A 20,618-nucleotide genomic window follows, 5' to 3' on the forward strand; every position below is an offset into this window, starting at 1 on the left:
GCAGAAGGCATACTTTGTACAATATATCATAACCTTATAAAAGGGTGAACATGGGGTACAGGGAGCCATTCAGGGAACATTTGAGGAAGAGGGAAGCTGGAAGGAACAGGTCTCTAGGTCTATGGGTACGTCTAGACTACATGCCTCTGGCGACAGAGGCATGTAGATTAGGCTACTGGACATAGTAAAATGAAGCGTCGATTTAAATAATCGCCGCTTCATTTAAATTTACATGGCTGCCGCGCTGAGCTGACAAACAGCTAATCAGCTGTTTATCGGCTCAGCGCGATAGTCTGGACGCTCCCCTGACGACATCAAAGGTATTTGTCGACCACCCAGGTATCCCTCATCCCAGGAGGCATACCTGGGTGGTCGACAAATACCTTTGATGTCGGCACGGGAGCGTCCAGACTATCGCGCTGAGCCGATAAACAGCTGATTAGCTGTTTGTCAGCTCAGCGCGGCAGCCATGTAAATTTAAATGAAGCGGCGATTATTTAAATCGACGCTTCATTTTACTATGTCCAGTAGCCTAATCTACATGCCTCTGTCGCCAGAGGCATGTAGTCTAGACGTACCCTGAGTCTGCACTGTTCCATGACTTTTGAGTGCGCCCATTATTTCAAAATATAATGGACTTGCTATTCTGATGTCCCTGTAAATCTCATTCCATGAGGAGTAAGGGACATTTCACAATAGCGATGTATTTCGAAATAAGTGCTGTATAGACAGCACCAAATTTTGAAATAAGCTATTTCAAAATTAACTTGAAATAAACTATGCAATTTGTTTAGCTCAAGTTGCGTAGCTTATTTTAAGCTATAAGTGCAGTATAGATGCACATTAGGGCCGTGTCCAGACTCAGGGTTTTTTTCGAAAAAAGTAGCCTTTTTTCGAAAAAACTTCACCTGCATCCAGACTCAAGCCGCGTTCTTTCGAAATTAAATCGAAAGAACGCGGCTTTTCTTTCGATGGCGGTAAACCTCATTTCACGAGGAAGAACGCCTTCTTTCGAAAGTTCCTCTTTCGAAAGAAGGCGTTCTTCAATGTAAATAGGGCTTCTTCGAAAGAGAGCATCCAGACTCACTGGATGCTTTCTTTCGAAAAAGCAAGCCGCTTTTTCGAAAGTTCAACGTGCAGTCTAGACGCTCTCTTTCGAAAGAGGCTTGCAGTCTAGACATAGCCTAGGTGAGGAACAGGAAAACCAACTAGCAGAGGAGTTGAGATAGTAAGGTGTGTATTGGGAGAAGATAAGAGATAGAGAGGAAGTACTAGCACCTTTCCAGTCTCCTCTGCCTTATAAATCTGTGATTTACACCAGTGAGATTTCTTTCTGATGAACCATTCCACCAAATGACCTCAGGAGGTCAAAGTGAGTGGGGGAAGTCAGAGAAAACAGTAGGGTAGGGAAAAGATCATGTTCCTATAGAACTCCTGAGCTTCATAGGTGGGGAAAAATAGAACCCCTCACTTATCTTCTTTTTCCTGCAAAGTCTTAGAGACTCCCTGACCTTCTTGCCTCCTTCTTGGAAGCCTTTGATGGAAAAATTCTCTTTTCATCCTTAACAAGTGATTGAATTAGAACTGGAGACCTGCCTCTGCAGGAACAAGCACGTAATACTTTCAGAGAAAGAAGATTTGCTCTCCAGCTAGGGTTACCAGGTGTCCGGTTTTCACCAATTTTCCCCTGCCTGTTCGGGATTTTTTGTGAAGGTATCTGGCAACCCTATCTCCAGCAGCCATTTAGCATGCTACATGAAGTTCACCAAAGCCAGCACTGACACTCTTGATTCAAAAGCACATAGGTTTTTAAATTGGACTTGACATTTTGGTTCAGAACAGCTAAAGGACAGTAAGGTAAATTTTATTGTTCTTCTGTTTGTTTACTTTCTTTGTAACAAAGTGGCAAAAAATATATATATAGAAGACTTTTTGAACTCTAGTGAAACCCTGTATTTCATTGGAGTGTCCAAAATTAGGAAGCCAATTCACTCAAACTTTGGATCTTGGTAGAAAATTTCTACTTTGACCTCATGACTAACCTATCAAACACTGCCTAGCAGACTTTTTTAATGGATTTGACTGAAGGTATCAATTTGCAGCCTGTAATGGTAGCTCTCTTTTAACCTTAAATCCACAGTAGTTGTAATGAGGCTCTTCCAAGCACTGGTCCTAGAGCAGTTATAACAACGAAAACATGTTGATCCTTGCTGACTCATCTATAGAGGGTCAGACCAAGGTTGCAGCATTTGGCAGAACTTGCATTGCTGCTGTCCATGATCTACCTCTTCTATCTGGGAATTATCAAACTGTCATTGTTGTAAGACTTAAAAAAATGTAATGCATATTACAAAAATATGTATATTGCAAAAAATATATTGCAGTGAATTTCCAAACCCCAAGTTTTAATGGAAATATTCCTTCAGATAGTCAAAATACTGGACTTTAAAATGTGTGCTTTATAAAAATGATTAATTCCTATCTTGATTATGAATCTTGCCAGAGGAGCTTTGTACATGTTATTCTTTTGAATGTAATTGATTAGTAACAGCTGTGATTTTTTTCAAATATTTTGATTTTCTTTAAAAAGACTGATTTTTAAAAATTCTACTTTAGTTCAAACCAGGTTTTTCAAAGCTAAAAGTGCTTGACAATGTCTCATTAATAATTAGATGGACTAGCTCCTACTTGGATAGGCTGCAATTAACTGTCTTTGGTTCAAACAGACACACTGTCTTTTCAGTTCCTGGAGCGCTTTGTGAATGTTTTTAGTATTGGTTGCCTGTGTGTTTTAAGAACCTGGCTAGAACCTGGCTTTATTACACACAGTTTTGTTTGATGCCAAACTATTTTGAACCCAGCAGAAATCTGTCATAGATACATTATAAATTAAATTACACATGTATGTGTACCATTTATATTTTCTAATGGTAGCATTTTTATGACCCATGTCTGAATTAGTGTATTCATGGTGCAGTGCTCCATGGAACGTGACAGCATTCAGAATGTAAGGACCTTGATTGTCTTCCTTCCCTCCTACCCATCCCCCCTCTGCATGGAAAGTAGCCCTGATTAAAGGAGCCAGAACATACTCAATCGGTAGTGCTGTGTGCTATTGAATCCATTGTTTTATTCTTCCAGTAAGAAGCCAAATCTCATTTTATAGCACAATGTGTTGTAGAATTTTCACTTCATTAGGACTACAGGCTTCCCTATGTCTCTGGTTTTCCCATTTATTGCTACTGCTGACAGTACTGTACTGTTTTCTGCAAGTGTGATTATAACCTACTTCTCTGAAAATTTGGTCCTTAATATTAACAAGGAATACAGGCATAATATATTATATCATTTGTAAACTAATGAGCTTGTGTACTAATGAGAAGAAGAGACAAAGATGGCAGTGTCTCTGATATTAGTATAGCGTTTTGGTCTTGTTTGGAGTTTCAGGGTGGTCTTGGGGGAAGTTTGGATAAGCACTTGTTGTGTGTGTATTAGCACTTGTTAATAGTGAAATAAACGTATTAAGGTATTCATTCATTGTAACACCAAAAAGCTTGAAATGTAAAAATTGGGCTAGATGATATAAATAAAAATACTACAGGGAAACAAAAATATTTGAAATTATATGCCACCTACATGTGGTACCTATGGGATGAATGGCAGAGTCACATGTTAAATAGCATTTGTTATGTACCTTTGGCCATCTCACCTGCATTTTTCCCATTAATACATCCATCCTTTGATTAGTTACAATATTCCAAACTTAGAAATACATTCAAACAGCAGTAAGTTTCTTCATCAAATACCCCAGCAGAAAAATATGATACTGACTTACCCAATAAATGAAGAAGTATCTGCTCAAAACTACACTTTGCCCAACATCAAAGACATTAATCAGTCATGCCTGCAATGAGAAGTTTAGGAGTTGATACCTTCTGACCTATCTTCAGGGTTAGAGAAGGATGGTCAGATCTCAGTTGGTATAAATTGTCATACAGCTGAGTATCAAACTCTAAAATGATGGAAAAAGGACATCTGTATACTGCCAGCTGGACACAAGGCACTTGATTCCAGGGCCTTTTTAGGCACCAGAATTTAGAATGTTGACATTTTTTTATTTCGAAAAATCTAAACTGGATTATTTTGAGGTTTCCAGTGTTGTCTTGGTCTTAATTTTCCCGCTTCTGATTTCCGTACACTTGGATGCTAAATAGCTGAAATAGGAGACTCAGGCTTTATCTGCACTATCAGGTTATTTCAAAATAATATCTCCCAAAATAACTATTTCAAAATAAGCTCATTCCTCTTCACAAGCAGGAGTTACTATTTTGAAATAAGAAGCCCATTATTTCGAAATAACAGGCTTGGTAGTGTGGATGCTTGCCTTGTTATTTTGAAAAGAGGGAATTATTTTGAAATAAATCCCTGGGGTAGACATGCTCTCAGGTATTAACAAAGGGATAGAAATATAATACCAAATCATGTACTTTAGCATTGTTATTGCTAGCAGTTTTCAACAATAATGTGAATAGGGCCTTCGTTTCACTCCATAGTTGCATATTCTTGCGCTGCTATTATCTTATTTTGAAATATTATGTAAAACAGATTTTGAATGCCGATTCAAATGATAGACATATTCTGGCTTTGCAGCGCTTCTCAGACTGACTCAACAAATGGAGGTAAAGGATGAGAGAACTATGGAGCCACATTGGTAACAAAATACCTCTATCAGAGAGCTTCTGTAAAGCAAATTATTGTTAACATTAGCAAATTTGTTAAGTTATTTCACAGTGCTGATTTCAAACCCCAGAACTGGAGCACTGAAGCTCTGCCTGTATCAAGTAACATTTGAGATAACTCTTTCTGTAACCTTTTTGCAATCCATATAAACATTGCTGACACTGTAAAATTTATAGCAGACCTTCAGGCTCAAAGTGCAGTTCAGTTGCACTCACAACAGAAAACAAGTGTTACTTATGGTTTTGTCTGTTGTATGAGAGAATCACAGGTTTAGGGAATTGACATTGGGAGCAGATTGTATTAAAGCAGATGTCAAAAATCTGCCGACCTCTGAAAAAAATATGCAAGAAATGTGTTAATAAGGGATGGATGCATCTTATACAAAATGATCTTTCAGAGTACGGCTTGGTAGCTCATTAACATTCAATATGTACCAGAAGAGATATAGGCCTTGTAAACTAAAATAGAAATACGGCTAGATAATCTCATTTTGTATGGATTCTATAGAAGAGGTATTTGACTTAATTATCATAGACCTATTTACATGCTGCCTGTGAGAGAAAAGAGGGTTGGCCTCATAGTCAAAACACAGTCTGTGGAGTTAAACTATTTTCATAATCCCTATTCAGATTCAGACTTTTATATGACCTTAGGGTAGTCACTAAATATTTTTCTGCCTTCGTTTCTTTCCATCTGTAAACTGAGCATAGGTTAAATTTATCTGTCAAGGGTATTACAGTGTTTAATTAATTAATGTTTAAGTGCAACGATTCTTCATTTATTTAATAATGCAAATATTATTAAAACAAATGTCTTATAACAAGTTAATATGACAATTTTCCATTTATTATGAATGAAGGGATTTTTTTTTCTCCAGAGTTTTGCCTTCATGTTTTATATTCCTCACTCATTTTTTGCAGCTGTTAAGAAAGATATCTGGCCTGACTTCTAGACTTGCTAGATAACCAGCAATGACTGTTGCAAGGGCTCCCTATCTCTTCGATCAGAGCACTAGGTCTTTACTTCCAGCCCCCACAGTAAGTAACATTGGTATTATCTTGAGCCAGATCCCACGGATCGTTTTACGCAAATCTCCCATTGACCTCTGTATGAGTTGCACATGCTTAAGGGCTGCAAGATTGAGTCCTTAACTGATCAGCTGACATGAAGGTACATAACAAAAGCAACCAGATCTTCTTGCCATTTTCCCAGAAAGATTATGAAAAATATCATTGCAACACACCAAGCTTTCATTAGCGGAGTCCATTCCCAAATCCTAAGTGCACTAAAATGTGTCACTGGATAAACTATTTATAGACAAAATGAAAACAAAACATAGTTCTCAGCATGTTCCCTCTAATCTTTTCCATCCCTGTGCAGAATAAATTGTGTTGTGTGCACTGAGACGTGTACGGATGTGGACCATCAAAAGAAAAACAAACCTAGTTGTGAGTGCTTTGCCAATCAGTTGAGTGACATTGGAATGTCTCCTGAGCGCATGCACAAATGAACATTGAAACATTGGTTCACAGTATTATTACGGGGAACATTGGTTCTCAAGAAAGTTTTTAACTTTTTGAGTTCCTCAGAATTTCAAATATATACAGTATTGCTGCCTATAACTACTCAAAAATCACGAGTCAAGACCCCCAAAACCACATGAAGGTTGACTTCTGAATCATGAAACAAAACAAAAAACTATAATGTTGAGATCTCCTTATTATCTTCTGGTATTTGTGTCTTTGAAATGCATATTTTCTGTCTTTTCTCTTTACCTATGTGGGCTAGAACATAGGGGCTATGTCTACACTATGAGTTTTCTCAGCAAAAATATGCTAATGAGGGACTAATTTGCATGAGTCACGATCTAATTTGCATATTCTCTGCCGAGCCATTTTTACGATGGGGTTTTTGCACAAAAACCCGAGTGCAAAAACGGATCGGCAGAAAATATGCAAATGAGAACACGACTCATGCAAATGAGACCCTCATTAGCATATTTTTTGCCAAGAAGACTCGTAGTGTAGACGTAGCCAGGGGCTTTTTAAAATAGACACTGAGATTCTCATATAATCACATGATTCCAGACGCAGAAAGTTGAAGAGAAACACTCCATGTAATGTGGCTCTGAATAAAACAGAAAGACTGCAAATAAAATGGAGTTAGGAATAATGGGATGATAAAAAATAAGTTGGTTTAAAAATGCAAAATAGCAAATCACATTTCCTGACAGCTGTTCCTCTGGGTCAGTCTGTTTGCAAACAATATTTATGGTTGTCACCTGTCAGCACTAAAGATACCATGAGTAATAAAGAAATAAAGTTTTACTAAATAGTTACATCATTCACTCATTGTCAGTTACGATAGTGTTAACAAGATAACACCACAGTAAATAACCATTTTGTGAAACTAATGCTATTCCTGTAGATTTTGGGATTTCCTTGGTTTGGTCATGGATTGTTTGTGAATCAACTATTGGATATACAGTATAGTTTAAACAGGATTTCTCACACAGTAAGGGGCTAGTCAGCATGAGTAAGTATGGCAAAATCTGGCACCTGGTGATTAATGCAGAAGAAAGAGTAATATGGGAGAAACAGCAGGGCAGTTCTTAATATGAACATTAAGTCTTAATTTTTTATAGGTTGTAAATGTATATTTTTATGAATGAGAGAAAGATTAGTATAATTTCAAAACTTATCAAGAGTCTAGTGTGGGATACATATCCAGATAAAGGTGACTCTCTAGGGGAGTTAGTCAGAATAGTATGTGAAAAAATATGATGCATAAGTATGTTGAACTTTATTCCTTGAGCATCACATAGAAAGTTTATCCTTTCGTGACCAGTGAGATTTTATTGAAAAAAATTGCCATGTGCAGTGGAAGTTATTTTATTAACCACAAAAGTCATCAGCACTTGAATTTAATGGTTGGTATATGATTGGCACACCAATTTTATTTGAAATCAGGAATTAAATTTCCTTAATCAAGGCTTGAAACAGGAAAAAAAAATGTTCAAGAGGGCAAAATTACTGTAAATTGGCCAGGTGCAGTTTCTTGGTCACAAGATACAACCACAGTGGAAGAATATGCCAGAAAGCAGGGAGGAGGTCCAATATCTCTGTTAAAAATATATTCCATAGCTGAATGCCTGGATTCTGTAATTGGCCAAAATCATCTGTAGTTGCAGGAGCTAGTTTCTATGTTATAACTGATACAGGATAAGAAAAACAAAGGATGAATGTTCTTCACCTCTATTTGTGGTCCAAAGCCACAGTAGAACAAACACAACGATTTACTTTAGTAAGCATCCCTTTCAGTGTTATTCGTGAATTCTGCATAATTTCCCATGGCAGGAATATTTCTGTAAAAGTGACTTACTTTCTCCAGTAGTTCACTGTTTCTACTAACAGTTGAGCCAAAAACCAAATTTATTGGAGTATCTACAAGAGCAAGCAACACAGGAACGTAAAAACAGAAAGAGCATTTGTTTCAAAGTTTACAGGTATATTTTGCAGCACTTCCTCAGTTCTAGTGAGGAAAGAATCAAATAGATTCCTAAAAGTTAAAGATGAAGACATACTAGATTACTCAGGACATCCCCATACAAAAACAAGATATTGTCAGCTGGCAAGAGAACACACCAGATGCTAAACTGACATAACATCTGTTCTTAGCCAAAAGGCCAATAGCATATCAAGTACTCATAAATTGAAAAGCCCATTTGCAACTCTGATGGGAACCAATAAACAGCAAAAAAAAGTTTGTGAAAGAAATAAAACTAATTCAGAAAGCAAAGTGATACATTAAGTTGAACATTGCATATTTGAATATTATTTATTAATAGGTTCTAAGGAGTTTTAGATTACTGAATCTATTGTTATGATACCTTAGCACCTTCAACATAAAATCATTTAGTAGCTGTGAAGTTCTTGTTGGACTTCATAGAGGTTACAAGTATTATTCACTTACATATCCCATATTTTTAATGTTCAGTTAATGAAAATTCTGTGTTAGTATTGCTGTTCTATAATTTTCATATTTTGAGAGAAAAAAAATCATAAGCTTTCACCACATATTCTGTATATAAGAAAACCTCCCCTTGACTTGAAAGGTCTGTAAAATAAGTGATAATTGCAGGACATATACATATTATGTACGGAGCCTGTCATCACTTTGACACAGATGGTCTTATTCTGGATTGTGATGAAGAGTACACCATACAGCACAACTCATGGGGAAGTTTTGTGGAAGTTGTGCCAAGTGTCAGAGACTCCAAAGGGCCATTATAGTAAGTGAAAATCAGTAGAGCATAAAGGTACTTTAGTTTCATCCTCTTTCTCTGGGCCTCTTCCCTTCTGAGGAGGGCTTGGACGACAGTAGTGCAGGCATGACTGTAGCAGATCTATGCCCTCAGAAGAACTCCTTACCAAAGAGAGTCCTCAAATAGTTTAATCTAATAGGCATATGTCAGTTTTACTCTGGGGGAATGGGACAAATAAGATGCTGGAGTATGAGAGATGGAAAACCATTTCCAGTTACTTGTTTGAATAATTATAGCACTTACAAAGTCCAAAGAATATGACACAGAAGCTCTTTGTCATAAACAACGAGGGTCTTGAAAATGTTTCTTTGTTTAGCCTTGCAACTCCTTTTAATTGGAGAACATGATTATATTTTTGTTAGTCATTATACTTTAAACATATAAAACTGCCAAACTTTGTCAGAAAACTAATTAAACTAGACCTCAACATTTTGCATGCCTTATGGAACACAGCACCTGCACTATAGAGAATAGAATTCTTAGCTGATATGACTGGAGCCATATTCTATCAGGGTAAACAGAGACAGTAGACTTTACTGACTGGAATTGCTAGAGGAATTACCCTAGTTTAGACTGCTGTTTGGATTAGTTTAATCCTTATCACAGTGTTCAACAACACTGAGATGGGGAAAGGGACTTTATTTTATTTATTCAGTGAGTGACTGTAGTTTATAGTTGAAGTGAAGTTCAGAATGCTTTTGTATGAAATAATGGGAGCAAACAGCTGGAATGTATAGATGTGTCATATTGTACAGGACTACTCGTTGTAAAACAATAGTTTGTAAATCACCACTGGTGACCAAAGGTCAAGGTGAATAGGAAAATGTGTTTGCATGAGATGCAAAAGGCCAGTTTGTGGCAAAGTTCTGCTGTCTTAGCTGCAGCCTTGATAGTTATTAAATAATAGGAGCAGCGAGGACAGAACATGCTGTGCTTTTGTTTGAAATATGTTCTACTTACAGTATTTTCAGTAGTTATGCCCCGGGCATTCAGCTGATTAAGTGGATCAGCATGTAGTGCCTTACATGGAAAATGTCTGTGATGGACAAGAGACTGACTTGGGTAATACCTTGCTATGAACCCAGGAGAGTCTTTTAAGATCCTGCAAGCAACACAGATGTTAAATGCTACATATACCACTGTGGAAACACTGTCTACAAATAGTGAAAGTCAAATCTCAAAGATCTGGATTTCAGAAACCATAAATCCTCATAGATCTGTATGTCATTTAAACCTTCCACCTTTCTCCACAGCTTGTCCCATGGCATGTTTATCAGGGAATGCTCAGGAAATTTAAGCTGAGTTAAGTAAAGGTGTGAATTTCAGGTGCAGTATTTAAAACTCATTAAAAGCCCTATGAACACACACTTATTCAGAAGCAAAGTGTTCTTAGTTGGATTTAGCTTAATTCACTTTGGAAGTTTAAAGCACTTGAACTAAATATATTAAAATTCATATCTTTAGTTAATGTAACAATATTTCCTCATGTAGATAACACCACAGTATTCTTCACAACTCAACCTGAACCCTTCTCCAGAACTATGCTATCCAGATCCAGATTCTTTTTCCTACCCTCACTTTGTATGCGGTCAACTCTCTCAGGGTAGGTCTACACTACAAAGTTAATTCGAACTAACAGACTTTAGTTCGAATTAACTTTGATAGGCACTACACTAGTGCTCCGCTAGTTCGAACTTAATTCGAACTAGCAGAGCGCTTAGTTCGAACTAGGTAAACCTCATTGCACGAGGACTAAGCCTAGTTCGAACTTACTAGTTCGAATTAAGGGCTGTGTAGCCACTTAATTCGAACTAGTGGGAGGCTAGCCCTCCCCAGCTTTCCCTGGTGGCCACTCTGGGCACCACCAGGGAAACTCTATTGCCTCTCTCCCGGCCCCGGAGCCCTTAAAGGGGCATGGGCTAGCTACGGTGCCCGTGCCAGGTGCAAGCCTGCCAGCACCCAGCCAGCAGACCCTGCACCTGGCACACCATGAGCCAGCCACCCGCTGCCACCCAGCCCTCCGCCTCTTCCCGGGATCAGGCTGGCGGCTCCCGGGAGCCTGGCCAGGACCGCAAGAGGCGGGCGCCTGCCTGGTCTAGTGCAAACATCGTGGACCTCGTCCACGAACTCCGCACTAGGCACAGGAAAGTGGCCGTCTAGGGCAGGAGAGCTGCCAGTCTGGCCACCCAGGAGCAGGTTTGCATGAAAATCAAGGTGGTCCACTGAGACCCCCGACCCTGAGCCCTGAGCTTACAATGGCCGTACTGGGTCAGACCAAAGGTCCATCTAGTCCAGTAGCCTGTCTGCCGACAGTGGCCAACCCTAGGTACCCTGGAGGGGATGGACCAAAGACAGTGACCAAGCCATTTGTCTCGTGCCATCCATCTCCAGCCTTCCACAAACTTTGGGCAGTGACACTATTTCTACCTCCTGGCTAATACCACTCCATGTACCCAACCTCCATGACTTGATCTAACTTCTCTTTAAACTCTGTTCTAGTTCTAGCCTTCACAGCCTCCTGCAGCAAGGAGTTCCACAGGTTGACTCTTTGCTTTGTGAAGAACAACTTTCTGTTACTAGTTTGAAGCCTGCTACCCATTCCTTTCCTTTGGTGTCCTCTAGTCCTTCTATTATGGGAACTAATGGAGAACTTTTCTTTATGCACCCTCTCCACACCACTCTAGCTTTTATAGACCTCTATCATATCCCCCCTCCGTCTACTCTTCTCTAAGCTGAAAAGTCCCAGTCTCTTTAGCCTCTCTTCATATGGGACCTGTTCCAAACCCCTGATCATTTTAGTTGCCCTCCACTCTCCCAGCCTCTCTCTTCCCCCTCCCACCTCCCTTTCCCAGTCTCCCCCAGTTTTGTTCAATAAAGAAAGATTCTATTTTTGAACACACATTTTCTTTAGTTTGTATATCAGGAAGGGGGGCTAGGGAAGGGTAAGTGGAAGGAGGTGAGGGAGGAATGGGGTACGCGCCCCCGATGGGGAGGACTGGGCTGGCTATGCGGGCTTCTCGGGGTGGAAGCTCTCCTGCAGCCCCCCGATTGCCCCCTCACCCTGGATGGCAGCCTGTGGCAAGTGCAGCCGGGGTGATGGCCGAGTGCTGTGATGTTCCGCGTGTGGGCACTCAGGGCACTCCAAGCCAGGAATGCTTTGCAAGCGGGGCACCCTAAGAACTGTCTGTCTGGGGTGGGGGTTGGGTCCCTTTAAGCACAGCCCTCGGCTAGCCTGAGACAGCAGCTCCACGCTATAAGTCCTCATCTGATGCTCTGCCGGCACTGCTTCCGGCCATCCTTAACCTCTGTTCAGGGTCCACTCTGTGTGGACATGCTAGTTCGAATTAGCAAAATGCTAATTCAAACTAGTTTTTAAGTCTAGATGTGCTAATTCAAATTAGCTTAGTTCGAACTAAGTTAGTTCGAATTAGCGCTGTAGTGTAGACATACTCTTAGTAATTCCCACAGCCCTACAATTTGATTGGGATGATGCCTTTTACTCACTAGTTTTCTTTCTTTCTTCCTTTTTTGTCTCCCTAGTTCCTAGTCTTATCCTTTTATCTTTCTTATTGCCCCAAAATCTCCAGCAGCATCTCTGTGTATCTCTAATTTCAAGGCTTTCCCAATTCATAGGCATCCAACAATATAATGCACATTGCATCCTGAGGAAACTTTGGAGTACCTGTGATCTGGAGATAACATTCAAGCCAGTAGAGACTTCTACACCTGCTGATCCCCGTATGATTGAGCGGGGTGGGTAAGATTTGGCCCACGGTCTGATTTAGCCCATGAAGCCACAGGATCCAACCTGTGGGCCACCCCACCAGGACCCTCCAGCACAGCGCAACACCATCTGCTCCCTGTGGCACTCTGCTCCAGGCATGTGGGGAGGAGGAGATTTCACATGCTGCCTCCATCCTCAGCACAATTTCTCATCTCCCGTTTGCCAGAGAGCAGCCATTAGGAGCTGAAAGATTGTACTGACAGTAGGGGCAGCACACGAAGCCTCCCTCAAGCACCCTTCCCTCCCCCCGGTACCTGAAACAGAGAACTACAGGAAGCAGCCAGCCACTTTGAGTGGCCTGGGGCTGCTGTCAAGTAGGGAGCATGCCTTGAGGTCCTTCAGGACTGCTGGCAGGGAGATGCCTAGGTAAGAGATTCCTGGCCCAGAGGCATCCCAGCCCCTCTCATACCCCTCCCCTAGGTCACCACCCAAACCCTCTATATTCCCCCAGGTCACAACTCCCAGACCCTACCTCCCCTCCTAAGCCCTTCCCTGAGCAAGGGCGGCACCACACATGCACCGGGGGCAGGGCCACAAATGCGTTGCGTGCCCAGGGCCGGCAGTGCATGTGCTAGGCACCCGGGGACGGGGGGGGGAGGCCACACGCCTGGGCGCGGGCCCGCGCACGCATTGCACTCCCGGGGGCGGCACTGTGCTCCCGGGGCGCAGGACGCACGAATGGCTCGGGCCGGCCCTGCTCATACCCCCTCCTGGATCCTGCACTGCAACCCCACCTAGCCCAGAGCACAATCCTCTCCTTCACCCAAACTCCTTCTCAGACTCCATACCCTCTCCTACACCCCAGTCCACTCCACGAGCTCCCTTCTGCACAGTCTCTGTCTCAAACTCCACACCCCACCATAGAAGAATGACCATTTACCAATCCTGGAGTGGTCCCCGATCAAAAATTATTGCCCACCTATGTGATAGAGACTGATATTATTCTTAGTAACCAGGGGGTCCTGACAGTTACATCAATAATTACTTACCCAAATCTTTAGAAAGATCAAGTTTTCATTTAATGTCTTGGCTGAGCTTTCAGTTTGTAGTCTTTTGTCCCTAAACAAATGAACCCACCCCTGAGCAAAATCAATGATTTAATGTTTCATTAAAGGAGACTTGGGTCTACTTTTATGTATTGTTGTTTATACCTTGATCAACATGAATCCCTTGCTAACACAAATCAAATCTCTTTGTAATAATTAAATCATTTTTCTTTATTCCTGAAATGGGGGCTGTAGAAAATGCTAGTTATAGTGTGCTTTGGAATGGATATCATAGAGAATCGATGGACTGAATCTGTGAACCTGTACACGATTGGCTGTATTGATCATAATTTTTTAAAACCCTTTTGTTTAGTTGACACTATCAGATAATGAATCTGTGTCCAAAACAGATGGAAAAATTATCGGATAAATGTTGATTTCAGTAGAAGCAAAATAGGGCCTTAGAAAATCAGGGATGAAATAGGGATGTAAGCAACTAGCCAAGTAGTCGAGTCACTACTCAACTTGTTGCTTTCACAGCAAGGGAGGAGAAGGCGATGCAGAGATACAGTGGGGGACTGGGCACAAGCTGGGAAACAGTTCTCTCAGCTCGCGCCCAATCCCCTGCTTTGCCTCTGCCTTTGAAATGTAGCAAGAGCCACGAGCTCCACCCCCAGCTCTTGCTACATTTCAAAAGCAAAGGCGCAACTTCTGGGACCAGGTGTGAGTGGGGACTACGGATAGCAAGCAACCCCTCCCCACACACACCGCCATTTATCAACTAATCAAGTACTCAATGAAAATTCTATCAAATACTTGATAATCTGATTAATCGAAATTTAACATCCCTAGTATGAAATCCTAGCTCCTTAGAATTCAGTGACAAAACTCCCACTGACTTCCATGGAGCATGAGTTCAATCCAGATTCTCAAAGGCTTTTCAGAAAGCTGTAATTCAGAAAGGTAGTAATGTAGCCTAGATTTGTTTATCTGCGAGGATATTATGTGCTGGTTGTTAGGGTGAAAAATCTGTGCAATAGTTATAACATTTTTATAGTGACTTTAATTGACAAAGAGCTAGAAATGTGTCTTGTTGAGTTTAGTTAAAGACAAGGGGGATATAACAATGGAGGTGCTTCCTTGCTTGAAAGTAATCTCTAAAAAAAGGAGAAAAATAGAATGGGGAGAAAAGAGTATAAAAACTGGGAAGAGAGAGACCACTTTTCTTGTATCATGTTCAGTTTTTCTACAGTTTATATGGGTATTTAATTCCATATTCCCAAAGACTGAAAGCTTTTTTATATTGTAAGGAGGAATGAATCTGGGGAACAGTTGACAAACTCTGGCTAAGTTAAACAAAAGCCAAACACAAGTCTTTTACTTTTTAAAGGTGCATTAGTTGCAGCTGGCACTTAGTCAAAACTGTCATCACCTCCATTGTCTTTGAATGAAGACAATTTAGAAGACATTTTTCAGTAAAAGGTAGAGAAGTGTGTCTCCCCTCTTGTTTCGTCTATACAACTGTTTTTGATCTTCAGCCACAAGAAATGCAGCCTACATGCAAACTGATCTCCATTCACAACATCTTAATTTATGGAAGCTCATGTTTATTAGCTTGCTTTAACGTGATGGTCATTAATTACAAGCAGAGACAACAAATGTGAAAGAGAAAAGGGTGGAAGATCTTGTATCTGTGGTTACTATAAGCGTTTTAAGCAGCATAGTATAAAGATCAAAAACAAAGAAATGAAACTGAAAATCCATCTACTCTGGGAATTCCATAAAATATGGAACTACTCCCATTTTAATATGATTCTTAGAAAGTATCTTTACATTTTAAATTGTGCATCTTTCCTGGGCATTTATAAACTAGACTTTTCAGTGTACGCTTAGATCTGAAGAGAGAAAATGAAAAAGAAGCAGGAATGTGAAGGGCAGAAAGAAAAATGCTGATTACTCTTTGGAAGTTATTTCAGTGACACTGCCCATATCTGAATTAGACAAACATATTATTAAAGATTTCAAAGGATAAAGTGTGTAATTTCTAATGATAACCTTAGAGCAGGGCTACTCAACACATAGCCCACGGCCTGTTTGTTTGCAGCCTGCGGTGCAGTTTGGTTTTATGCGGGGCTCAACACTCGGCCCACGGATGGGAGCCAAAACAAAAAAGTATTCGATATAATGGTCTTCTGTTGCTATGCTGTTTAGTAATTAAATTCCTGTACTGTCATTACTCATTAAAAGTGCTGTCATGGATGGAAATCGGGTAAATATTGCATTTTATTAATATCAGCAGAACTGACTTAAATGGGGCTTACATGTTGTGTAGTCTTGCCTTAATCTTTGTATTCATGCCCGTCAGTGTGAAATGTGAGACAGGTTGCTTTTCTAGAGAGGGCAGGGTGGGGTTTTCTTTTGCAGGATGTATTGCTGTTTTGAATATTAATGTTTATTATTTTATTTCAGAGCCGTTCAAGGGGGAGGATACTTCTGTTGCTTCTTTTGCTCAATCCAACCAGTAATACACTGATTTATAATTGCTTGCTTACCTTTTTCATAGCCTCTCACTAAAGAAAGCTGCGCCCTTAGAATTTTCCAAATCGGGCTGCATTACGATCCAATTACACAGCTATCACTTAAAAACACTTTCGATTTTGATTATGAGATGAAACTGTAGTGGAAGCCAAGTGTAAATATGCTGGCTTGGGGCTCTAGCACTCTTTTACCAGTGCCTTTTTCACAGCAAGGGAAGGAACAGGGGGAATAAAAGGAAAAGACACTCCTTTCCCCTTTTGCCAATTTCAGGCTGTTCCTGTGTTCTCTGGCTTCTGCAGCTAAAACCTCAGGGTTCTATGGTCAAAATCCCAGTGCTCATAGACAGGACTGATGTTCAGAGTGCTCAATCCCACATGGTCTCCAGCTTGAAATAAAGCACTGTTTGAGATGTGGGAGGGATGCAGACCACTGGAATCTCTTTACAGTAAGTGTAATGTAGCTCAGTGTAGCACAGGGCTACTCGACACATTTCTTTGTGGACCTCAGTGCAGTTCGGGTTTACGCAAGGCTCAACACACTGCCCACGGGTGGGAGTCAAAACAAAAAAATAGTCAATATAACAGTCTTCTGTTGATATACATTTTACTAGTTAAGTTCCTGGACTGTCATTGCTCATTAGAAGTGCTGTCATGTAGATGGAAATTGGGTGAATATTGCATTTTATTAATATCAGCAGACTTAAATAGGGCCTGTGTGTTGTGTAGTCTTGCCTTAATCTTTGTATTCATGCCAGTCAATGTGAAAGAAGCTATTTGCATATATTTGCATATGTATTTGTATGTATATGCAACTATACTTAAGTTGCGGCCCTTGGGATGTGCTTTGAGTATCATTATGGCCCCCAGGGCTTCCAAAGTTGAATAGCCCTGCCTTAGAGTATAAGATGAGCTGTACAGCAATCAATTTCATTATTGTAAAAAAAAAAAGTCATACCTCATTCTGCTTTTACACAGACATAAATCAAGAATAACTCCATTGAAGCCAATCAGTAAGGCCAGGTCAACTTAACGTATGCAACTCCAGCTATACAAAACAAGTAGTTGAAGTCAGCTTAATTTAAGTCAAGCAATAGCAGTGTACACACAGCAGGAGGTTTGCTCCCATTGGTTTCTCTTACTCCTCACAGGAAGAGCACCAGATGCCAACAGGGGCTGCCCTTAGTGTTGGATGTATGGGTCTACAGTAGACCTGCTAAAACAAGTGCTAGAAGATTTGACCTCCAGAGTGTTGATCTTGTGCTAAGTATAGATGTGCCCTAATTTATGGAATATGAGTAAACCTGGTATAACTAAGATCAGCATCTTTAAATTGCTCTTTGCCTGGATATTTTTTTCTTTCTTTCTTTCTTTCTTTTTTTTTTCTTTTTTTGTTTTGCAAAGCATACCTCAATCTGCTAAACTTCATGTCAGATGCTCAACATTACATCTATGGTACCAGGACAAGTATGATAAACTTCAAGTTGATGTAAGCAAGACAAGTAGTTTGATTTGTTAGCTAAAAACAATATACCACCACAAAGCAAATGAATGTTTGTGAAGCTGGAGATTTGTCTTCATTGCTTCTGAATTTCTCATCAGCATTCCTCCAGTATGTTTTGCAGTGCTCCGAGACTGAAGAAGAGCTGGTTATGCACCTTTAATTGTCCTTTCCCTTTTTAAATAGAAGTGTTATTTTATAAGACCTGGCTGCAGTGACATAACTCACTAAAAGAAGATGGGACTCATTTAGAGATGATTAATGCAGGAAAACAAAGATGCAAACTAAGATGTAATATATTAGAACATGAGGCTTCTCATTTTTATGGATCAAATTTCTTTAAGGCTTGCAGAATTTAGGGGTTTCTCCTGTCCTGAATATCCATTCATGTGTAGGATATGACTAAGTGCACTGGGTTTACTATTGTATGCTTTGGAATTAGCATTTGAACAGTGATGACAATAATGTGAGCTCAGTATCGACAGTCAAAAGGTGTGTGGGTGGACTATTAGGAGCAGCATATTTTAATTAATCCTTTGCCCTGTCCATGGTATTCCTTAGTTTCCAGCAGAGTTGTTTGCAATTATATTATTATATAATTTTCCATTCAAAGCCATCATCACCATTAGAAGTGAGAAATCATTGTACAGTTTTAAAGTATCTCTTCTTCCTAAATTAATCATTTTAGTTTCTGAAAACTGATGGACAGAAGTACTGCGGTGTTAATTTCATTTCCACAAAATCAGAATTTTTAGACTACCAATTAATTATTGCCAATTAGCAGTTTGTCTCAGCAAAGCCAGCATGTAATTCAAGCATTCCACAAAGTCTGGGCTTTCTGTCTCCTAGAATAGTGTGCATAAATGTTCATAAGGAGATTCAGCCTCTAGTATATATGGAACTAATCCAGTTGTCGACCTTCAGCTACTTTGTCTTCTTTGAGAGATCTCTATGAAGAACCATTGCAACAGGGGTAAGAGAACTCAATTATATGTCACTGTCAGTATGACTTGTTATAATTCCTATAGTTTACAGTGAAAACTCTGACATTGACTTAACTTTGCTTGTGGAAATTATATTTGCCAAGGATTCCTGGCCTGAGTTTAGGGACAACAATAAGATGTAGCCCAAGGACTGAGAGAGATTAAAAATGAAGCAGGGAAAAGAGGGAACTGTGCCAACTGGAAAAGGAAGAACTGCCAAAGAATAATACTATCATGCACTGTATTGCATGTTTTATTTGAGGATCTTAAAAGTGCATTACAGGTAGTGAGACCCATAATATCCCTGTGAGGTAGCTATCACTGTACAAATTTTACAGACAGACAAATTGAGGTATACAGTCATAAAAAGTAAGTGGAAGAGCTGAAAGGGGGAGCAAAGAGTGACTAGTCTACATTTGTCCTGGAAGACAATGGAGTGAAAATGATAAATAAACTACTTGCATAGTATCTGGTTTTTGGACGAATAAAAGGCTCAATCTTAGAATTACTGGACATCTTTCACCTGGAAAACATGGACTTGAAACACTAAGAGGAAACAGAAAATGTGCATTAAAAACAGATGGGGGGAATGAAGGCAAAAATAGGACCTCCGAATGTATTCCCTTTAAATTGCCACTATCAACCATCACTTGCCTTCCCTGCCTTTTGGCACATTGTCCTCCTGGAGTCTTTTTATGATGTTTCTCTTATTGTTATTTCAATTAAAATCAGATAATTAGGAGCCAGTAATAAATATTTACAGTTTGGTGAATTTATGACACTAGTTAACATCCTCGAGTCTAAAAGGAATTTTCCATCTCTAATTTCTATTACTATGATTTACTTTGTAGGGGAGGATCTAGTTTTTGTTTTGAGGGGGGTTGTTGGGGAAAAGGCAACCTTTTTTCATCTACCGCAGGGCTAATATATAATGACAATGGTATGTCTTTTATTCTTACCTCTGCTGGAAAACACAACCATTCAGTGGAAAATGTTCAATTTTTACCTCACTCTGTAAAATGGGCATGAGTGGCACTGTGACACAGTGATTGATCACTGTATGCCAAAATAACTGCCTTATAATTGACATAAAAGTTGCTACTGGCTTGGTATTTAGGATATTAATGCTGCTCTTAGCACAGGTCTGGCTTCCAGAATAAAGCATATTCCCTTTTCTCGTGCATATTAATTCATTGTCCTTCTTCCTTTTTCTAATAGCCCATGAGATTTGAACTTGAAGTCAGCAAAGTACAGGCTTTGTGATGCACAAAAGAACACCAGGTTTTTATCACACTATGCCTGTATTAAAAAAAAGCTGTTCAACCATTCAGTTGCTGCTTGTATTGTGCAGCTGTTATTTTACTGCTGAGAACATCTTGCTGTTGACAATGTAGTACCTGAAGAAAACACTAGCACACTGAGCTTTTCAGGAGGAGCTGGGATTGGGATTTTGCCAATTCACTCTCTGGAAGGTTCAGGCTTTTTCTTTTCTTTTTCACCCCCATCCTAAAATCTCTGTAAATAAGTTACATTTTTTACTTGCTTTCCAGTATCTGCTCCAAGATTTTTTCGCAATGACGTCTTCTCAACATATTGGCAGTCACTGTGTTTTAAGCCCACCTCACTAAAACTTTTTCATTGGTCCTAGTCCACTCACAGTTTGCAATACATCATTGTGTTGACTGAGTTCCCATGAGTGTGAATTCCTGGGACAATGTCCCTTTCTTCACTAAAGGGACAGTCAATATCTGGTCAGTCTCATCTAT

The 20,618-nt window shown here is 39.9% G+C and overlaps 1 protein-coding gene across 5 annotated transcripts in view; it reads left to right on the forward strand.

Moving 5' to 3' along the window:
• The window catches only part of SEMA6A (semaphorin 6A), a 164,223-nt gene that overhangs the window by 22,993 nt on the left and 120,612 nt on the right, over positions 1-20,618 (forward strand). The window contains exon 1 of one of the 5 annotated variants that reach the window (XM_089779291.1): positions 5,573-5,777. The exons of the other annotated variants lie outside the window; for them this stretch is intronic. The gene's annotated coding sequence lies outside the window, so the exon portion shown is untranslated. Of the gene's footprint in view, positions 1-5,572; positions 5,778-20,618 lie in introns of those variants that run through there. 5 annotated transcript variants of the gene reach the window in all.

The sequence above is a fragment of the Pelodiscus sinensis genome, chromosome 6, assembly GCF_052426305.1.
Source record: "Pelodiscus sinensis isolate ZL-2025 chromosome 6, ASM5242630v1, whole genome shotgun sequence".
In the NCBI taxonomy this organism is placed as follows: Eukaryota; Metazoa; Chordata; order Testudines; family Trionychidae; genus Pelodiscus; species Pelodiscus sinensis.